Source organism: Chelonoidis abingdonii, chromosome 19, assembly GCF_003597395.2.
Source record: "Chelonoidis abingdonii isolate Lonesome George chromosome 19, CheloAbing_2.0, whole genome shotgun sequence".
Taxonomy (NCBI): Eukaryota; Metazoa; Chordata; order Testudines; family Testudinidae; genus Chelonoidis; species Chelonoidis abingdonii.
In genome coordinates, this window is record NC_133787.1 from 29,193,536 (window position 1) to 29,217,258 (window position 23,723).

Genomic DNA, 23,723 nt, shown 5'->3' on the forward strand with positions numbered 1-23,723 from the left:
AGGATATAAAGACATGTATCTAGAAGATTTTATCTCAGAGGTATCAGTCTCCTAGTAATTTCTGGATAAAGGGTAAAACAATGCACCAGTGTAAACAAGATTTACTTTGTATTACAAACAAACACTTGCACTATTAATGCAAACACACAACTGTCCTGTAACTCTAACATGACTGATTTCAGCAAATACTTGCCAGCTTTGTTTACGAAGTCTCAGAAATGTGGATCTTCCTTTTCATCCTGTCTGTGTGAATAAACGGTCTGAGGGGACAACAATTATCAAAATATGGACCAAATCCAGGTGCAAGAGTCCTTGGGCTTTAAAACATATTGCTCATCCCATAGCCTAGCTTCATGAACTTTTAATGCACATGACAAAGGTCAACTTTTCTGTTGTGCTTTTGCAGTAGAAGTAGTTGACATATACAGGATGGTTAAATGTGGGTTGTTATCATCCTCATCTTAAAGATGTATTACTTGAGGTATTCATTACATCATGTATTTTGTAGAAGAGTTGATTCAGTGGGCCAGATCTTTGGCTGGTATAAATTTGTTCCTTTTACTTCAATAGAGCTATGCCAATTTATATCACCGGAGGATCTGGCCCATTATATGTTTTTATGGCAAAGAGCTCATTACTAAACTACTATATGTATCTGACTATACAAATTGGATGGGATAGGATGGTGAGAAGACCTGGAAAACACTAGAAAATGGCACTACATAAGAACATTTTCAAGAGATGGACTGTGAGGGAAGTAGGGGTATTTTGTTGCTCCTGAAAAAGTGCTGTAAATGTCAGTTAAAAACAGGAGTGGGGATGGGATGGGATTAATTCAATGTTCCAAAGAGGAGCATTAAATGAAAATAAATTAAAACTGATGGGAGAAGGAAAAGGAAGATAAATGGTTTTATACTTTTAATGAACACTATTGCTTTATCCAAAAATCAAATTAAACCCTCACAAGGGCTCTCTCAAATAGTATCCTCAATATTCATCTCTCATTAAAGTTTAATATTGAATAAACAAACTTTTATAGAAATTGCTTCAGAGGCCTGCAGTAGACCCAGAAATAGGAAGCTGAAGACTTGGGCAATGTACTATCACCCCTATGGTTTCCAACATCAGGGCCTGAAGAAATGGTCCACTTCCACCTGAGAGGTTTCTTGCCAATCACACTACTAAAGGACATAATTCACTTCCCCCAGAGAACAAGCAGCCACTTAAACTCAGGATTGACTTGATGTGGAGACATATCACCTTATTGGTTCAGAAACATGGAATTGATCCTGCTCCAATGAAGCCCACAGGAGTGTTGCCACTGACTTCATTGGAAGCAGTATTAAGCTCTATATACAGCACTTCCTGCACTACCCTATAGCAGCCCCACAGCTATGAATCCCCTGTTGAAATAAAGACATATTTTGGCCATGGTTTTGCTAAGCAAGAAAGCTGAGATTTTAGCTAAGATTTAGAGGCTTTTTTATTCTAATTGTTGCTGTTGCAAAATTAGGTTTTAATGACAATACAAGAGATCATGGTCATGTGCTGTGCTAGCTTGCATCTCCAGGAGTAGAGGAAAATGAAGTGGTGAAAAGCCACACTAGGTATGCTGAGAATACCTCAGGTGCACCAAAAATGGGACTTTTCACTAAATATTACAATTTCCTCAACGTTTTCTTTTTCTGATAAAATATCTTTTGTTTTTCATTTGCTTTTGGATTTTGTTTCACTTAAGTGTGCTGAGTTTGAAGGTCGGGGGAAAAGGGTTTATTCTTCTTCTTTTTGTCCATTTTAACAGGACATTTTATTCCAATGGTGGGAATTTCAATTCTGAAATAAAATAATTTCCCCTTTAAACATTTCTGATTTGAAATAAAATAAATGTTTCCATAAAAAATGCACAGAAACATTTTGTTAAAAATTGCTTGAAAACTCAGTGAAAGGGGGGCTTTGAAACTTTTAATAGTTTAAACACAAAGTTTCTACCAGTGTTAATCAGACCTTTTGATTAGTCTGTAACAAAAAGGATGGAATCTACTATCTATGTTAATTATTATTAACAGAACTTATTATTTGCATTATGGTAAGGCCTACATATGCTAATCAGGATTGGGGCTGCATTTGCCAGAATTGGTAGAACTTTCCATTCTCCCTTCAGATTGTGCTACGATTCCATGGTCCAAAGAGAAAGACATAACTCTACCTTACACAAGGATGATCCAAAAAGCTGAATCCCCTATCTAGGAAAACTGGGGGCCCTAGCATATACTAACTAATGGTAGTACATTCAACTGTTTCTTTATCAGGATTGATGTTATATCACTGAAATTTCCATTGGAAAATGACACCTCTCTGTGCTATTATTTCACTATGTGACACCAGTAACATCAGCGCAAGTGGTAGTATGTAGACATCTGATGCAAAAAAGGAGTCTTTGATCTCAGCAATGACTGGTCAGCCCATAAGATTCTCAAACACCTTGTCTTGATGCATCGAGGCCAGGAACCATGAGTACAAAAGCCAAATACAGATCACTAGGTTGAGCCAGCGGCAAACACATATAAATTATGACAACGGACGCATTTGTTTATGGGAAACTGGTTTTAAATGTCTGCTGTGCATTGCTAATTGTAGACACAGCAGTCACCATGCATCAGCTTCACCTCTGATGGGAAAAGACTGCTCCATAAGAGGGACTGCTGAGATTTAGGTCTTCATTTACACACACACATCCACCCACACACCCACAGAGTCCAGGGAAATGATCATAAGGACAATACATTCATTTACTGAAAGTGCGAAAGAACATCAGGGCAAAAAATAAAGTGCCAGCTCAAATATGTACTAGTCATATCATTGTACAACACAGAAAGGCCTAGGACTCTGAAGATCAGATCCTCAGCTGGTGTAAATCAGTAAAGTTTTCTGAAATGGAGCTATGCCAATTTATACCAGCAGAGGATCTGGCCCTAGACATTAAAGGGATTAAAAAAAAATCCTGCAATGCAATATGGAATAATTTCCTAGCCAACATTAATATATTAATAGGATTTTTAGATATTAGTAACTATATGATATATTTGAGGGGGTAGGGATAGCTCAGTGGTTTGAGTATTGGCCTGCTAAACCCAGGGTTGTAAATTCAATCCTTGAGGGGGCCATGTAGGGATCTGGGGCAAAAATCTGTCTGGGGATTCTTCTCTGAGCAGGGGGTTGGACTAGATGACCTCCTGACGGTCCCTGCTATCTTGATACCCATGTTATTTTTTCCAACATGATATATCTCTTTAATTCATGTCATGAATGTTTGCAATCAGCCTAATCATTTAGCTGTGTTCTTCACAGGTGCCAGTAGAAGCAGCAGAGAATCTGTGGCACCTTATAGCATAAACATGTTCGGATCATGAGCTTTCGTGGGTGAATACTCACTTCATCAGATGATGTAGTGGAATTTCCAGGGCAGGTATATATATATGCTAGCAGCAAGCTAGAGATAACAAGTTAGTCTCAGGAGGATGGGCTGTTCTGCAGTTGAGGTGTGAAAACCAGGGAGGAGAAGGTTCTGTTGTTGGCAAGCCATTCACGTCTTGTTCACCTTGAGCTGATGGTCAAATTTGCAGATGAATTGAGCTCAGCAGTTTCTCTTGAAGTCTGGTCCTGAAGGTTTTTTGCTGCAGGATGGCCACCTTAAGGTCTGCTATAGCGTGGCAGGGAGGGGTTGAAGTGCTCTCGTTACAGGTTTTTATACTGAGATTCCTAATATCGATTGTGTCCATTCATCCTTTCCGTAGAGACTGTCCAGTTTGGCGATGTACATAGCAGAGGGGCATTGTGGCATATGATGGCGTATATTACATTGGGTGGACGTGCAGGTGAATGAACCGGTGTGGTGTGGCTGATCTGGTATTGGTCCTGCGATGGTGTCGCGGTGTAGTATGTGGGCGAAGTTGGCATCGGGTTTGCTGCATGGATTGGTTCCTGAGTAGAGCTACTTGGTGTGGTGTGCAGTTGCTGGTGAGAATACATTTCAGGTGGCAGGTTGTCTGTGGGCGAGGATGCCTGCACCAAGCCTGTGAAGTGTGGGTCATTGTCCAGGATGGGTTTGTAGCTCTGATGATGCATTGGAGGGGTTTAGCTGGGGGCTGTATGTGATGGCCAGTGAGTCCTGTTGGTTGTCTTCTTGTTGTTTGCAGTAGGAGGCTCTTGGGTACACGTGGCTCTGTTGATCTGTTTCCTTATTCTTGTGCGGGTATTGTAGTTTTGAGATGCTTGGTGGAGATTTTTAGGTGTGGTCTCTGTCTGAGGGTTAGAGCAGATGCGGTTGTCCTCAGTGCTTGCTGTAGACAATGGATCGTGTGTAGTGCCGGGATGGAAGCTGGAGCATGAAGGTAGGCATAGCGGTCGGTGGTTTTCGATATAGGGTGTGTTAACTTGACCATCACTTATTGCACCGTGGGTCTAGAATGTGGCCTCCGTGTAGATTGGTGCAGGCTGAGGTTGATGGTGGGGTGGAAGCTGTTGAAATCATGGTGGAATTTTTCTAGAGTCTCTTCCCAGGGTCAGATGATGAAGATGTGCATCATGTAGCGTAGGCAGAGAAGGGGCGTGAGTGGACGAGGCTGAGGAAGCGTTGTTCCAGATCCAGCCATAAAATATTTGGCATTTTTGGGGCATGCGGGTGTCCATAGCAGTGCCACTGATCTGGAGATATATATTGTCATCAAATTTGAATAGTTGTTTGTGAGTATAAAGGCCAGAGTCTCAGCAGCCAGTTGTGCTGTGGATCATCAGGGATACTGTTCCTGACAGCTTGATTTCATCCGTGTGTGGGATGTTTGTGTAGAGAGCCTCTACCATGGTGGCTAGGATGGTGTTTCTGGGAGGTGACCAATGCATTGCAGTTTCCTCAGGAATCAGTGGTGTCACGGAGATAGCTGGAGTGTGGTGGCATAGGTCTGAGTAGAGAGTTCACATATCAGACAGTCCTCAGTGAGAGTGCCAATGCCCGAGATGATGGGGCGTCCGGATTTCCGGTTGTTTGGATCTTGGGTAGTAGATAGATAAACCTGGTCGGGGCTTCTAAGTGGTATGTTGATTGTTCCGTGTTAGTGTAGGGAGTGTCCTGAGTAGATGGTGCAGTTTCTAGTGATTCTCAGTGGGATCTGAGGGAATGGCCTGTTAGATTGGTATTGGAGAGTTGTCGGTAGCTCCTTTGGTAGTCGACCTGTTCATGTGAACAGCACCTCCTTTATCAGCCTCTTTGATGATAATGTCAGGGTGGTTTCTGGGCTGTGGATGGCATTGGGCTGCATGACTTAGGTTATGAGGCAGCGATTGTGTTTTTCCATGATCTCTGCCTAGCACGTCGGCGGAGTATTCAATGAAGTCCAGACTGTCATTCGACTCAGGAGGAGTCCATGTGGAGTTCTTCTCTTGTGCTGTTGTGTGGAGGGTACCTGTGTATCAGTGCACTGTTCAGTGTTGTCCTGGAAGTTTCTTTGGTCGGAGACGGTGAAAGTAGCTTCCAGATCGCCACAGAACTGTATCATGTTGGTGGGGGTGGCAGGGCAGAAAGAGAGTCCCCGAGCTAGGACAGACTTTTCTTCTGGGCTGAGTGTGTGGTTGGATAGATTGACGATATTGCTGGATGGGTTAGGGGTACCACAGTTGTGGCCCCATGTGTCCGGTAGGAGTTTAGACAGCTTACAGTCCTTTTTCCTTTGTAGAGAGGTGAAGTGAGTAATGTAGATCTCCTGTCTTATTTTAGTGAAGTCCGTTTTTATGGAAGGTGCCAGTAGGTGTCTCTCGTGTGTACTTTCCAATGTGCACAAAGCTTTCCCTTTCCCTCCTCTGACTATACATATCTTTCTGCAACTGTAAGCTCTTGAAGGAACACATACGATACCATGATTAATTCAGTATCTTCCTTTTTTCCCCCTGGGTGCTTTTTTTGGTTGTTTAGTGCACTAACTTGTAGCAGTTTGACAGCATTCAAGTTTAATCTCAGCACCACCAGTAAGGCTAACATTTCAATTCTATGTACTGGTACAATTTGTTCACAATTCCAAAGGGCAGCACAAAGGAAAGTAATTTTCCCTGGTAATAAGTATACATTGAATCCAGGAAGAAAAAGCAAAAATAAAGCCAGATTATCTTGCAAAGTCTGTGGCTAGTCCCTAATGCTAATTTAAGCTTCCATCAATAGGCATCTGCCACAACATCACACTTCAGTATTGAGTGTAAGTGAACCTAGCAAGTGATATACTGAATCACCCAGAGGATATGCACAGACTGTATCAGGAAGGGTGCTGCTAAGGATTCAAACTCTCTCCCTATCCACACTGTTCTGTGCTTGATCTTTACACAGCAAATGCAATAGAAAGGAGCCAAACAGGAACAGTGGAGATCAAATAACCATGTTTACTAACTATACACAACATGCAAGTCTGGGCTACATATATTCACTGCTGCTCTGGCAGGTTCTGGTGGCTTCTGAAACAAGCGTGGGTCACTGGATGGTTCACAAGCTATTTAAAGGGATACTACTCACTTTCTATGCCCGATACATATGCACCCTGAAACATTTATTTTTCATAAATACTGTCAGCCATATTTAAATCCAAAGACAAGATAGGAAGTATCCCACAAGTTTTCTATGTAAACAAATAGGAAAGTAGTAGGGCAGTGATGTTTTTATATGAAAGAAAATAACACAGAAGTCCCACAGCAGCACACAAGATGAACATTGCATGGGGCCAGATATTTCAGAGAAATCAGGGCCAGATTATGACGTGCTTAGCAGCTACAGTCAGGACCAGATTTTCAAAAGAAGCCCATCACTGCTTTGGGCATCAATGTTAGGGCTAGATATTTAAGAGTGCTCAGCATCCAGCAGCTATCTTTGTGACATTGCCAGTTTCTAAAGGCTCAGTCAACATCTAGTGTACTAAGCTTTTGAAGATCTGAGCACTTAAGTGCCGAAATGGGAGCTGAGCACTTTTGAAAATCTGGCCCATAGTCTTTTACATCCCAGCTACAACTAAGTCTTTTTATTGGCTCAGTCCTTGGAGGATTCAAGAGGTTTACAATGAATTTTTAAAGTTGTTAAACTTCAATGAAAAATGTTTTTAAATGGATATATAAAGTAGGTTATCTCAGGCAACACAGTTGTTGTTGCTACAGGAGACATGCCAACTATAAATATCATTGATTATCAAAGAATGATGAAAGCTCAGTGTAACTGAAGGCTTAACAGCCAAGTAAATGAATTACTGATCCTACTACTGTAACTTAATTTTAACTTGAGACATTAAAAGAAAAATTAAGTAAAGTTCATAATACATTTCATCAGTAAAACCTAAAATATAAACAACCCACTTGAATAAAAACACTCAGTGGTTATTGGCCACTAGAGTGTAGCAGGGCTCAGCCACTCCAGTAATTTGTGTAGACATTTTTGTGGTGATAAAAATATTTGCTGTTGAACATTTTACTTCTACTGGCTATATTTTGCAATTCACAGAATCATAGTAGGGCTGAAAGGAAGCTTGAGAGGTCTTCTAAACCAGTCCCCTGCACTCTGGTCCAGCTGAACCGATACTGCTCCAGCCCTCCTGAATCCCTACAGCCAAACCATCCTGCAATACAGCTGGTCAAAAAAATGTGTGGGAGAGGAGGAATCAGTAAAAGAAATCCCCAATTACTCCCCCCCACATACATACGTCATACAGATCTCAAACTTCTGGAGACGTTTGTGATGGCTCTACTCTCCAGAGGGTATGAGCAGACAGTATGTGGGGATGATTTTCTAGGATCTCCACCAGAGGCTAAGCATGGATTTCAAGCTCACACAAAATTCCCCATCATGCACTTCTGCCCTGCAGAGATCTGGAAAAGGAAGTCCAGCATCTACCCCAACTCAGAGAGGCCTCTCTAATACTCATACCACACTATGAAAGGATGATTAGCTAAGGAGATGTGTCTCTGTGGAAGAAACAAGAGAGAGAGGAAGGAAGAGGTGGCTCCAGGATATCCCTAGAGTTCAGATAGGCAGGGAGGAAATGAGGCAGTAGTGGGATGTAGAAGGGTCTGTGTGGTGTCCCTGGAGCCAGGTTGTGTTACATTGGGTAATTCAAGTCAGGTGGGAGAGGGAAGGAAGCAGTGATAGGAGGCTCTGCAAAGTAGCAGGAGGGAAGGGGCATGGAGGGCTTTCTACGCTGTGGGAGAGGAAGGGAAAGAACAAGAGAATGATGAAGTGGGAGTAAGAGGGATTGTACTGGGAGAAGAGTAGGAAGGATCTGGAATGAGTATCAGTCCTATCGATTATTTTGGGGCCCAGCTGCCACAGCTACTGTCTACCTGGCAACCACCTCTTAGAAAAGAGAAGTCAAAAATGTAGCGTAAAAACCATTTTACATCAGCTGAGGATCTTCCCAGTTCAAGACTAGATGTCTTTTTGGAAGATACTTTAGTCAAACACGTGTAATTAGGCTCAGTGCAACAGAAACTGGATGAAATTCTTTGGCCTGTGTTATACAGGAAGTCAGATTATGTGATCAAATGGCCTCTTCTGGATTTAAGTCTGTATAATCTAGATCCAAAGATGACTTCTCAGGCCAGTGGCTATCATGGGCCAAATATAGACTTGAAGCACATGTAAAATTATAGGGAAAGTTTAGCCTGAGACCAGAATTTGAACCTGAATCTTAGCTGAGCCCATTTAAAATAAAATAGCTGGCTTCACAACGAAAACCTTAGTGTGTCACTGGGTCATACAGCTTCAGCTGAATTGTCTTGGAACTGAGAAGGCCTCTTCCACGATAACTCTAGAGCCAATAAGTAGCACCAATTCTCTTCTTCCTCTCTCTTCCCTGACACCACTCCCTCCCTGTCATTCAACTCACTTCCTCAATGCTATTTGCAAGTTTTTAAGAGCCACTGCCAGCGTTTCCAAGCTCTTCTTACCAGTTGCTGCTGATCTGCCTCTTTTCCACTTGCAAAAATCATTCATACCTCTCAGTAAGGCACCTCTCACCACTCACTCCAGAGATGCTGCTTCTGAGAGTCATCTCAGAAGGGGAAAGTCAGGCTGATGGCAGCAGAAGGAAGGATGGACTGTCAGGGGCAATTTTAAGCTGAGCAATACCTGGCAATACAAAAGCACATACATACAGGAGTCCAGTTTGTACTCCATTTCCGACAGCAAGCTGACAACCAGCCTCAATGGAAAACAAAGAGCTGTGCTGCTTAAAGACCAGCTGGATACCAAAACAAACAGGGGGCATCTGCTCCTCCTTGCCTCTCTCTTTCCCTTCCCAGGGAGAATTTACATTTCAGCTGCTGCCCTTAATATTCACGCTCAGCTAGGGGTCTAAAAAATAACTGAGAGCTAAAGCATGTAGGCAAATGAGAAGAGCTCCAATCACTTAACTCCCCCCAAAAGGGAAGAGAGTATCATCTTCCAAAACCACGGATTCACCAGCTTCCCTGCAGTACCTGTGGTGGTGCAGATTAACCGTATTTGTAAATCATCTCTCTTGCATTTGTAACATTTCTGATTTATGTCTCTGTAATCTTCAGAGCCCAAATTGCAGGGAAGGAAACAACATATATATTGGAGGAAGTCATAACAGATGTGTTCACTTCTAAAAAAGAATGTACAACATGTGCTGCAAATAAAAGCAACATTTGGCAACATAAAATATCTCGGCATCTGTGTTAGATTTGTAACCGCAGTAAAATATTGATACAGCTGATAAAGCTGAAATTCTGTGTTCCTATGTCTCTGCATTAATAGGCCTTGAAAGAGGGCTTCCTTTCCATTGCAAGGGATTGTCCTTGTTTACTTAAGATATTTCTAAAGCGCTTCATATCACGTTGCCTGATGGAGTAGAAACAAAGAAGAGAACTACACAATACATCACAGGCTACATTCTGGTTGCCTCATTCCATTCAACACATTCTTTTCCCCCATCTCCAACGAATTCTAGTTTTTAATCTTTAAAAATAAGAGATGTGTGCCTAGATTACTCTTAATTATCAGAATACAGTATTTCCTTTCATATTCAAAATTGGTGCCATCTGTGAAATTCAGATCCATCTCTAGGTTTGAATTTCAAATCTCTCTAGAGTCCTGAGGTCAAATCAGATATGCACATGCAGTTTAAGTTATAGGTGTGTGGATGTATATCAGAAGACTGAATTTAGCCACAAAGCTGTTTGGTTTTGGTTCACGCTCATCTCAGAACTGAAGTTCAGCCAAATCTTTTGGGCACAAAAATATCGGGTGGAAACTCATCGGGCTCTCCCAAGGCATTTCACCAGTTCTGCTCCTAGTCAGAAGCAGAGGTGGAGCATAAAAATGAAAAAGAATGTGGATTGCTATACTAAACATTTACCATTGTATACAGATCTGACACCCCTTTAGCCCCACACCCAACTCCCATGGACTTATTCTCCATTTCAAAGCCAGCTTGATTATTTCTGACTCTATTTGCAAACCAGTTTGGGACACTTCCCCCTACCCTACACATTTCCCCCTTATCCAGACAACCAGTTCCTGTCCATCATTAAACCAGCACTGTGTTTTGGGGTGGGGTAGGGTAGGATTTTGGAGTGGGCCTCTGAGATAATTACATAGGATACTTTTCAAACGTAGCTGCTTCTGCTTCATGACTTGGCCCAACAGTCAGGTCACTGCAGTTCTGCCCTTCTGCAGGGATGAAGGGAGCATGTGTCTGGGTCTCTCCGGACCCACTGTGCCAGACAATCTTCCCCGTTACTGCCCCTTAATGGTGCCAGTGGCTGGTAGGGGAACCTAAGCTCACCCACTATGCTGGGCTCCAGCTCAGGGACCCTACAACAAGCAGTCACAGTCTGTATAGTCCTAAACCTTACTGCTGTATCCCTTGGCACTTCCTACCTTCCCTTCTCTCACACACAGAGACTGCAGCCTCTCTCTCTGCATCCCCTTTCTACTCTCTGCTATTGGGCTTTGTACAGGCCCCTCATATGCCTGTTCAGCTGAACTTCATCTTTACTTAGTCCTCCTTGCTCCCTGGCTCCTCCTCCAGTACAGCCTAGGTGGTAATTGGTCCATGGACACTCCATCGTACTTTCCAAATCAGAGAAGACCTGGTCCATGGGCTTTGATGGGCTAAATGGCCTATTCTGAAATGTTTATGCTGCATCCCAGCATGCAATATTTTACAACGTCTGTGTGAAAGGCTTTTTTGCTACTGTAGCCACATATCTGCCCACACACAGTCTCATTAGGAGGAGAAAAAAAAAGAGGAAACTATTATCTACCTGTAGCTCATCTTCAGCAGTAATACTTTCCTTAAAGCTACCTAGGGCAAATATGTAGAACTTGTAATGCAACACTACAGTCCCTCTTGGAAACAAGTCAAAAGTTAGGATGGAATTGGTAGCTAGCACATTGACTAGAAACATTACATGCAGTGGTAACCTAAATGAAACATAATTCCTGTAATATACACAGTTAGTGCCAAGTCCAATTTAAAGTTTCCTGCCTTGCTGTCAGACAAAGCCATGCTGTTATTGTAATGAGCCCACTGGTTTGTTGTTCTTGTTCTGGTTTTTTATTTTAACTGCTCAAGATCAGTTGGTTAGTTCTTTAAGATCTCTAAAAGATGTGTTAACAGCCCCATGGAAATCTGAACCTTGGGAAAACAGGAGGAAAAAAAACAGGAATGAATAAGTGGTATCACCCACTAAGTCCATACCTTCTGCTATGGTACAGTACGTACTGGCTCTGTTCCAGATGCTAGCTACAAAACCATAGATGAGAACTTTAAAATATTAACAGTCAGTAGAAATAGCCTGAATCTATAAGACAAAGACCAATTTCTACAAAACAAGAGGTGCCTTTAACACCTAGAGGAAAGGGACAGTCAATTTATCACTTATCATTTGCCCACTGCCAAAGAGTTGCCCCTGTAAACTGATACTAGAAAAGTTTAGTTTAGGAAATGATTCATTCTTCTTACAGAATCCATGCCCTGTGTGATGGGAGTGCTGGGTGCCATGCTGGTATTGCTGGGAAGTAATTGGCAAGATACTGGTGGGTTAAAACAAATACTTCCTGGCCATAAATGTTCAAAGTTTCAAATAACTGATTTGTCAGCAAATTATTGACAACGATTCATTTCATGTACTCAGAAAGGTGGTTTAATGGCTAAACTTTTACATTATTGAGAGAAGGATGGTAGCTGGTTTTATAGCATCTCTATCTGAATGTTTTCCTAGTACAGCTATATATACTTTTATGCTTATATACAGAACAAACTTAACTATCGGACCCACAGGGAGAATGTAATTGCTTATACCCTGGATATCACTATGCATTTTAAACAAACCATACATCATTTCTTACTAATGCTGAAGAGCTGATTCAAAGCCCACTGAAGTCAAGGGCTTTGAATCAAGAGCTTTTCCATTGACTTCAGTGGGCTTTGGATCAGGCCCTAATCCTCCCTGGATAGAACTTCTGAAATATAAAAAAGCCAGCAAGCAGGGAACAGGAGTCCTACACAAATGCTCTTTCAGAATAGCAAGGTAATCTGCCGATACACGAACGGAAAGTTCATGTATATTAATAACGATAAAATAAAAAAGTTAAAAAAGGAACATAGGAAAAGTAAAATGAGTTCATTCTTCATTAAATACAACCCTTGACCATAAGGCTTTGTTCTTCCTTCTGCTACTTCCTGAATCATGCACAGCACAAACAACTCCAGCCAAGATAAGATTATATTAATATGAATAACAGTGATAACCATAATATTAAAGTGAAAGGCAAAGGTGGGAGTTAAAAGTTGGAAAAAAATTTGCTTTGAAAAAGTATGGCTAAGGAACCGAGAATCTGATGACAACCTATGGCCTGAGTTCAGGAGGTCAGCATCAAATATAAGGATGGACCTTTCTGGCCTACAAATTTATTTCATGAAGACGCAAGTAGAAGAAACCTGTACTGCAAAGAGTCATGGAGTCAGAGATTTACCCTTTGGTTGAAAAGAAGGCAAATCTTGGTTCTCTAAGAAAAAGGCACATTGATTTTCCTATTAGGCACACAAGAAATAGATGCTTGACAAGTAGAGTACATTCAAGTCTAGATTCCCCATGACAACAAACACACATCATGCTTTGGGGCCTTTACTGCTGTGGATGTCCCATTCTAATTTTTTTTTAATCTTCTCTCCCATCATTCAGATTTTAAGATGGACTGAAGCTCCTGAATCAGATAATATTGTTTATATTAGGAGTGACTGAGCAAAAGACAATTTAGAATAGCTAAACTAAAATATTTCATTAGGCTACACACGACTTCATTAGTCTCCTTGTGTTTGTGTGCGCACATATACATGAAGCAGAGCATACAATTGTTGGTTATGAAGGTCTAATGGATAGGGCACTAGCCTTGTAGCCATTATATTCCGAGTCTATTCCCAGGTCTGCTACTTGCCTGCTTGGTGCCCTTTGGGAAGTCAGTTTACCTATATATGCTTCAGTTTCCCCACTTACAAAGTGAGGATAATGGTAGTTAAAATACTTTGCAAAGCATTTTGAGATCTATAGATGAAAAGTGGTATGTAAAAGCTAGGTATTAGAAGTCGCATTATCATTGGAGGACACATTTGTTATTAGTTGTATTTAGCAATGTTACACAGTAGTTAATTGGCTAAAAATTGTGTATGCATAACTCAAGATACCAAAAGGAATCAAACTATAAGAATCAACCTGCTATATTTACTTTCTAAATGTACAATAGTCAGGTGTGAAGGTCTTAAGATGGCTCCTTCAATGTTTTGTATTTGTCTTCTTTTAATGGTGCATCATCATCATGGGCAATCTCTGATGATGTTGATTGTGTATGGATGGATGTTTTTGTATTAAAATATTCAATAATGCTATTGCAGTGTAATGTAGATACATGGTAAATAATTACTCCATGCTTCCAACAGTAATGCTCTAAACAGAAGAAGACAAGGACACGTGCTAAACCATGTGTGTCTTTATGTGTACAAAACTATTAATTCCAATTTTACAGTTAACAATAGGAAAAAAAGATATATAGGCTGTAGATATTAGTATTTAACATTGTGCAGGGAATGCACAATATTAGACACTGAGTTCATCTAGCACAGTGGTGGGCAACTTGCGGCCCAGCAGACTATCTGGTGGTGGGCCGCGAGTCAGTGTTTACATGACCATCCACAGGCATGGCCGCCCACAGCTCCCATTGGCCGGGAACTGTGAACCATGGCCACTGGGATCTGAAGATGGTCAAAATAAGCACTGTCTTACGACTCACCAGCAGAATACCCTTACAGGCCGCATGCAGACTGCAAGCCACAAGTTGCCCACCACTGGTCTAGCAACTATACTTGATGCAACATATTTTCCTGTTTTGCAGTATTGTATCCCTCTAACAGTACGCCATAGCTCCTAAGGCTGGCAATTGCCCTTTAAAACAAAACAAAACAAAAACACAGTGCTGAAAATACCAGCTGTTTTCAAATAGGGCTCCAATGTCCCTAAATAATGGTTGGGAAGCCATCAGAGAAGACAAACACTGAAGTCTTACTTTAGGTCTGTGTTAAATTTGAGGATGTCTGAGATTGCCCAAGGAATGATCATGCAACAGAAAACAAACTCCAAGCCTCTGAGTTCATCCAGCCCTAATCATTTTGAAGCTACTCAGTGATACTATGTAGTCAATGGAACACAACTCATAAAACAATAACTTGGCCTGCAGCCAACACAGTGCACTTAAACAGAATTCTAGTACCTATAGATTAAAAATGCTACACAGACAGCATTCAGCCTGAAGAGCTCCCTAAATGTTTGTATTCAAAGAGTTGTTACCGTGAAGCACCTCACAGGTCAGAAAGACAATGCAGAGGAAATAACAAAGTGCACTGATAGCAAATTGCCTCAGTGTGCAGTGAAAATGGATCATGAAGTTGAAATTGTTGCCAGATTGTCACAAAGTACATGACTAGGGAGAAAAAGAACAAAACAAAAAGAAAAAACCAACCCACTCTTACAGCGGATGTTAAGACCTAACAATAAAAATGTGAATGACATGACCCTCAACGGTGTCCCCTAAGGCCTATAATTAAGAACATTGGAAAAATGGTACAAGTCAAGATATGAGCTACCTCCCCTACTTGCATTGTGTTGATGTATGGGGTTTGGTTCACTTCTGTTGTCATATGACAGCACATTACCTGTGTATTAATTAGCCTTAGATGTTCATCTTATATTCATACCTGACATGTTACAGTGCTTAAATTAATAACCATTTTAATTAAATCCTGTATTTTCCAACCAGAAGTGATGGCACATGTACCTCCCATGAATCTAATGGTTTATATTCTCACCCATTCCAAGCATATTCTAATGAGTCATTGGCACAACATAATATTCATATTCTAATTTTTATCCTAATTAATTCATCCCTTTCAGAACTATTCTTATAATCTGAAATTTGTTCTTATTATTTTAACCTTAGCTTTAAATCTAGCTTTATGAAATAGAAACCAAAATAAAAACTTCAACTGTCTTTACCTTTGCTTGTGCTGAATTAAAATAGAACCATATTTGTTTCTCCTCTAAATCTACCTTGAGACATGGTGGCTTTGGTCAATAATTACTTGTGTGTGTGTACTAAAATGAAAAGAAAAGACCTCAACTAAAGCTGAGCAAATATTTCACAATAAATATTTTTCTGAGATTTTAGCTCCTTGTTCTACTTGCACAATGTCTGCAAGCAGAATGCCATTTTTTGACATTTTGGGAGTGAGTTCCCCCCCTCACCCTTAAGGGAAACAGATCTCTCCAATACAGTCGTTGATGCTGGATATTTAAGTGTGCTGATTATTTGTGATTGGTCAGATAAGTCACAGGGAAATGTTTCTGCTCACTGATTGTGGGGGGCTTTCCAAACACATCTGGAGCTTTCTGCAGACTCAAGCCATTACCGGCACCACTCCACACACATATTAATAGCACTGTAATTAGTACATAGTAATTACAACTGTCTAATTGTTTATTTAATATAAATGAATACAACTTTCATAAATGAGGACAGGCTGATTGTGGTAGGATAGAATGGATAGCGAGCCAGCTGGCTGGGGAAAAGGAGGTCTAGACACAGGTTGGCTGCTGGCATGGGCTGTAAGGGCAAGACAAATAAGTTTTGGGTAGCATGAAGAGGTAGCAGTTGGAAGAGGGCAAAAGATGCTCTCATTCTGGGGCAGTGTGAAGTAGCTAGGCTAGAGAGTCCTAGAGAAGGCCCAAATAAGTGTCAGTATAAAGCACCTAGGAGAAGATAAGAAGCTTGAAGCTGGGGCCAGCAGGTGAAGCAGCTGTGAGCCATAGAACAAAGTGTACTTACTTCCCCATTTCTTCTCCACTGACACACTTAAATCATCAAATATCTCCAGCCCATGAGAAGTAAGGATGGACCTCTAACCCTTCGCCTCTGTGTGGCCACCATCCAAAGTCTCCTTGCATCCCATCAACCCAGGTATGCAGCCCATAAGAACTGGCTAGGGCTGGGCAAACAAACTTTTTTTGGACAGAAAATTAACTTTTCAACTAAATGAAAAGGTTCACTGAAAGTGCCTTGTCATTTTGAAAACTTTTCAAGTTTTGGCCAAAAAACTTCCTAAACCCTAAGAATTTGAGCTGAAAACTGAAGCCAAAAAAAGTTTGTTTTTCTGTTTATTGATGAAAAGTTTAAATTTTCTGTTAAACATTTTGACAAATAATAAAAGCTTTAACTGTTGACAAAATTTGTCCTGGGAGAAATATAAAAGCATTTTCCAATCCATTGTAGAAATGATACTCCCTAATGGGACAAGACCACAAAACATCTCCAGCACAAATAGTAACTAGATGCAAATGATCATGTATGACTTTGCAGTTTGGTTCCGGGAAGGCTTACAGGAAGCTAACAGGAAAAGGGAGAAACGGTGTCCAAAGCAAATCCATTTGTTCCATTTGCACAAATAGTTTCACCATACTCTATTCTCAGTGTGGAAACACTAGGGGATGAATTTTCCATACAGAAGTATCCATCCAAAAATATATGTTCACCCATCACACTTAGAGAAAATATATTTGCATGTGTAACCGGCAACTGTACATCCAAGTAGGTGTTTGTATGCATATTTACCAACACAACTGCACTTTGGCAGTTCCACTGACACTGCACAAAAGTGCAGTATGACAGGGGTATCCCCATTTGAAAATATATACCTAAAACATTAGCTGAGCCAGTCTTACAAAGGTCAGATACAACAAACAGGTCCCCCACACCATGACTTATTTTTAGTGCCTGCAATACAGCTGAGTGGATGCCAACATATTCTTTCCACAGCTACAGTGAGTATACAGACCTCCAAAGCATCACAACGTAAACGTGAAAGAACAATCTTAACTCACTCGGTTCATGTGAAGGCTACTAGTGCTGTCACTTCTGTTGTTCAATACTTTTCTGCTCTTATATCCTCTGCTTGTATTGTCTCTGCAGATTCTCAGTAAGTGCGTCAAAGGGCACATGAAGGATTTTTTGAATGCTGAGATGAGAAAAATAAATTTATATTCCCCAGAGGCAGAACTATTGGTGCAGAACATAATTAAACACTGGCTACTGCTTTTCCTCAATGCACTCTTAAAGGGGGTTAACAAACACAGGTTTGAAACAAATCCTGGACTGCATTATTGGCCTAGTAAAATGTATGAGAGGGCAGAAGGGAATTCAAATTTAAGTAGAGTTGGGGATTTTGTTTATTTTGGGAACAATTACTTTAGGTCTCTACCATGCCAAAATAGGTGTGTGTCTGAAATGAAAGGGCCAGATAACTAGAGACTAAAACAGTTTCCACCTAGTAAAATCGCTACTGAAATGGTGCTGTCAGTATTAACTGGCTTGTTTGCACTACAAGGGTGAAGTTAAAATTCCCTCAATTGTCTTCTCTCAAGCCCAGAATTTCACAGAATCTGACTTTGGTTCATGAATTAGCTTTACTTGAATTGGTTATACATTCAATTTCTTTTTGAGGAGCATGCCACTGATTAGAAAATTTGCCCCATTGTGTTGTAGGGAATCCACATGGATAAATGCACATTTCATTTAAGGCACACAGTGTACCTTGTCATCTCTTGTTTCAGCAAATGACATGCCAGTTTAACTCATTAATATAAACTTATTTGTTGTTTCTTAAATATTACAAAATAATAAAAGTGACCATTAATTCTGTACTCGGAATGGAATAATACCCCTTTCCTCGCACTGAAGATATTTTCTTATTGCTGGCCAGAGGGAAGGAATTCAGCAAACTGGACTTAGCTCAGGCTTACCTTCAAATGAAGTAGAGGAAGGGTCAAGGAAACTCTTTACCATCAACACCAAAAAAGATTTGTCCTAGTACAACCAAATGGTATTTGGAGTGGCATCTGCCCCTGAAGTCTGGCAGAGAGTAATAAATCAAGCACTCCAAGGAATACCAAGTTGTAGGTTTTACAGAGTCATCGTCACCAGATTCAGTGATAAGGATCACTTGAAAAATCTGGCACAAGTTTTCAAAAGGTTGGAAGAATATGGATTACAGGTGAACTGTGATAAATGTGGGATCTTTACGGAAGCAGTTACATACTATTGACATATCATATGTGGTAAAGGACTGCCTAAGTCACTGGAGAAAGCTGAAGTATTTATGAGAGCACCTCCCCCTGAAGATGTCACAGGTTTGTTTCTTCATCAGGTTTGTTAGCTATTATCATAAGTTCTTGCCAAACCTGGCAACACTATTGTACCCACTGTATCAGTTTCTTCTGAAAGGAAAATGCTGAAAATGGACTAAGCAATGTGAAGAGGTTTCCTAGAAGGCAAGGCAGCTAGTTACTTCTGAGCACATATTAAATCCCAACAACCCAGAGCTAGCACTCTCCTTGGCACGTGATGCATCACCTTATGGAATTGGTGATGCCTGATAGTCAGGAACAACATATGCTTCCCGATCTGTAGGCCCAACAGAATACAACTATGACCTGAGAGACCATGAAGCCTTGAGTCTAGTCTGGGGAGTTAAGAAATTTGGACTTTACCTGTCTGGTAAGAAGTTTACGCTCATGACAGACTGTAATCACATGTTGCCCATATTTAACCCTAAGCAGGATGTTCCAGAAATGGGTGTTGCTCATATTCGGAGATGGGCTTTTTTCTTGGGGGCCTATAAGAATTATGTCAAATTTAAGGGAACAGCTCAATGTTGTAATTCTGAGAAGTTATCATGACTGTCATTGTTGAGTACAAGCTCCACACAACCACAAGATGAACTTAAAGCTGTTAAAATGTTAGATGTGGCACAAATTGGCATACTTCCTATTACTCAGGCAACACTGAAACAAGAACTGAGTAAAGACATTATCTTAGCAGAGGTTTATGAAGCTGGAAGACAGAACCAGTAGAGAGCTTAAGCCATTATTTCATCGGAGGTGTGGCATGCACAGGAATAAAAATTTGGCCGCTTTTGAAGAGGCACTTTCTCTGCCTCCTGTGGCCAGAGGAGCTGGCTCCCCCTCCCACTCCCCACCTCCCGCCAATCTTTGAGAGGTGCAGCAGAACAACCAAGTTCACTACAGGCCAAACTGCAAACTCCTCTTTGGCATATTGGGATGCCACACATGCAACAAAACCAGTTGCCTGCAAATTTGTTCCTAGGATGCAACCACCTGTCTCGCTTGGGTTAGTTAAAGCCTGATCTGTGAAGAGAGGAAATTAACAAGCAGACTGAGCAAGAAGAGGACCATGGCAAATTAGAGTTACATATCAGACAACGTGTTCTTGCTCGAGATTACAGAGGTGATCACAAGTGGGTTCCTAGTACAATGCTGGTTTAGAAGGGACCTTATTTTTATGCGATCACAGTGAAACCTGATGTGATATGGCATCACCTTATTGAGTCAATTCAGAATGTATCCCCCAATCAAAGAGTCATGACATTGTCTGCACCCGATCTGATTGATTTGAATTCTGAAGTTCAGGACACTGTGGCTATTAATTCCTAGCACAGAAGAACTAGAATTGTCTTCCAAAGCATCTGTTGATGTGTCTACTCCAGAACCGGAGAAATGCTAACCTGTGCACCAAAGGAAACTGCCTGAGTGATTCAATATGTATTTGAAATAGTTGAGAGGTATGATAGAGGAACAGTGGAAGAATAATCCTCTCACTCTGCCTGGAGTGTGCAGGTAATCTATTCTGATGTCCTTATTCATAGCTGCAATTTCTAGGTTAGACATGTTTGGGGGGAGGGGGATAAGTGGGGAGGAATGTAGTGTATGCAGAGTAATTGTGCGTGTTCTATGCCTCACCACTAGAGGCATCTGTATGTATCAAGATCCTACTAGTGGAGCAGTAGAGTGTGACACAACAAGAAGCAATGTCGTTATTGAATAAACAAGCAGGTTACATAGCTCTCTGTCTGTATCTTAACTGGAAAATTCCTGGGTCCAGACATAACAGACTAACACTTTGTTAGTTTTGGAAAATGGGTTTAAAATTCTGCAAAATTCTCAGTTTAAAGTTGCCCCAAAGAGATCCAGTTCTGTTGGGTCAAAAATACAGTGAGAAGGGTCCCCTCCCCACCACCACTACCACCACACACACATAGCTCCTATAAAAGCAGGAAATTGAAAGGTGCAACCAAAATGAAAACAAATAAAAATATTATCTAAACAGTCCTGGACCTCAGAAAAGGATCAGGTTCAGTTAGGTGTGAATAACCGGATTCTTTTTTTATTTTCCTATATTTGCAGATTTTGAAACCAGAAGGAACCGTTATGATAATCTAGTCCAGGGGTAGGCAACCTATGGCACGTGTGCCAAAGGCAGTATGCGAGCTGATTTTCAGTGGCACTCACACTGCTCGGGTCCTGGCCTTCGGTCCGGGGGCCTCTGCATTTTAATTTAAGTATAAATGAAGCTTCTTAAACATTTTAAAAAGCTTATTTACTTTACATACAACAATAGTTAGTTATATACTATAGACTTATAGAAAGAGACCTTCTACAAACATTAAAATGTATTGCTGGCACACGAAAACTTAAATTAGAGTGAATAAATGAAGACTCGGCACACCACTTCTGAAAGATTGCTGACCCCGATCTAGTCAATGTTCTACATAACACAGGCCAGAGAATTTCACCCAGTGATTTCTGCAAAGACCCCAATGGTCTTGATTGAAAATCCAGTCTTGATTTAAACTTCACTCCTTATTCACACATCCCCAGAACTAACAGGAGTTAATTATGTCTCAAGATTTTAAAATTCTGGGCATGATTCTCCTCTGTCTTGCCCCAATTTTACAGCCGTGTAACTCTAATTGAAGTAAGTTTGGCTTTATGCCAGTGTAACTGAAAGTAGAATCAAGCTTTTTATGTTTCTCTATAATCTTATTATGCTACTACTGTCTCTTTAAAAGCCCTTACAACTGTTTATGTATTTAGCTCAAATAAACTATTTAGCTAAATTGCTAAAATGGGGGATATTTTACTCACAAGGAACATCTGAGTTATATAGATATTAATATATAATCTAAGGCTATAACTGGCGATTGTGCATTTTAAGGCCCTGACGGCACTTGCTTGCATGAAGAAAAAGCTTTTATTTTCCCTGTTAGATCATAAGTGCTATATTGTTAGTGCAGCATCAGCTCTAAACCAGGTTACAAGTTGCTTATTCTTCAAAATGAAGCTTTACTTTTTAGCTTAATTGCGTTTTTTCAGGACTATTATTAACTTCCTGGGATGGAAAAAAAAACCCACAACATTTTAAAGAAGCAGAAATATCTGTAGCATAACGCAAGGTTGAAAACATGTTCGTCTCAAAAAATAAAGTCACAGGAATGTAACAGTTGCATATTGTCATATATTTATTTCATCAAAATATATGGATTGTTTGTAGGGGTAATTATGCATACTCAGGTCTACTAGTACCAGGGCTGTGTATCAATTATATTTAAACTACTGTTTATTATTTGTACTTTCTAGAAGCTCCTAGCAAAGCTATACTCTGTTGTGCAAGGTTCTGTACAAAAACATACTAGGACAATCCCTACCCCACAGAATTGACAATTGAAGGGTAACAGAGGCACAGAGAGGTGAAGTAACTTGCCCAACATCACACTGCAAGTGAGTGGCAGACTTGGGTACAAACCCTACATCTTGATACCCAATCCATACGCTACCCACAAGACCACACTGCTTTTGTGTTCTCAAAAAATCAACTAATGATGCACGAAGTAAAAGTCTTCTTACTATATGTGACTGACTATTAATGCCTTTTTTTTTAAACAATGTTTTCTTTCCAAGCCTCCAAGTTTTTAAATGAGACAACTTTTGAACAAGCATTTTTACTGGTGTGCAAAGGTACTGGGATCTTGTATCACTCAAGAGTCTTTCCAGTATTGCACTTAATCACATCTCATTGATCTGGAAATGGAGTGCCTGGTTGGCAATCTAAAAATGGCATAAAGCTCTCGAGTCTAAGAAAGACAATTGCTGATGATATACAGTAGTTAAAAGGAAGGGATCAGTGAAATGAAGGAACTGAAAAGGCTTTTTTATTTTGTTTTTAAAAAGGTGCAGTACATAAAGAGAATGAGTTTTTAAATAGTTTAATTAAGTTTAATTTAGAAACCAATTGAAAGACAAAGGGAAAAAACAAATCTGAGCTCTCTCAAAGAGAATGATTGAATGGGGGCTCTGGTTCTCATTATAGTCTGAGATTTTTCATGGGAAGTTATCACTCTTTATGTAACAAAACAGTAAAATGTTGTTCATGTTTTATTTTCTCTTCTCTTTTACACTTTGTCCATTGGTGGATCCAACATAAAATGCCACCAGGAAAATATCAAATTAGTAACTATAACTTGGCTTTATTTAAACAAGCTAACTTATTTGCACTTAGGTGGCTATGTACATATCCTATTCTGTAAGCTATTCTTAGACTGTAGTATATTTTACTTGAGTATGAATTTATTACATGCTGCTCATATAGGCAACTTTCATAAAATCTGGCACTCTCAGATTATCACATATCACTGTGTTTCTTCAGGACAGGAACAAAGACAGTCACCCATTCACCTCAGTTGATCCTAGATAGTTTTACTATACCTTCCAGACATTCCAGTTGCTTGTCAACTGCATCTCTGATGGCAAGTGGTACCTCTTGAGCTTTGAAGAACTGAGAGCTTTCCCCTTTTATCAGATTGAAGTCAACATTGATGCTGTTCAGGTGACCAATACCCTTTTGAAACACCACCACTGCTCTGGATAAAGTCTCTTCCAACTGCTGTTGTGAGCTAGTACTCAGCTGGACTTGAATAGACGTGATGGGATCACCAACCTAAGCAAATACTGTTCAGGCAAAGGTGGCTGAAGAATGTATTTTGATTGGTTCATGTTAATGAGATGAGGTAATGCTTCTCTGCATTGTTTATCTTGGGACGGATAGAAGGAGTGAGTTTTACCATCATGGCTGCCACTCCCAACATCTGCTGAGATCCCCAGGATCCACCATGACCTCATTAGTCCTCCATCATCCTGATCTTGAAAGGTGTCCTTTTCTAACCTGGCTAGCAACTAGGGCATAGCTCAGGGGGTTAGAGCAGTAGTCTAGGAATGCA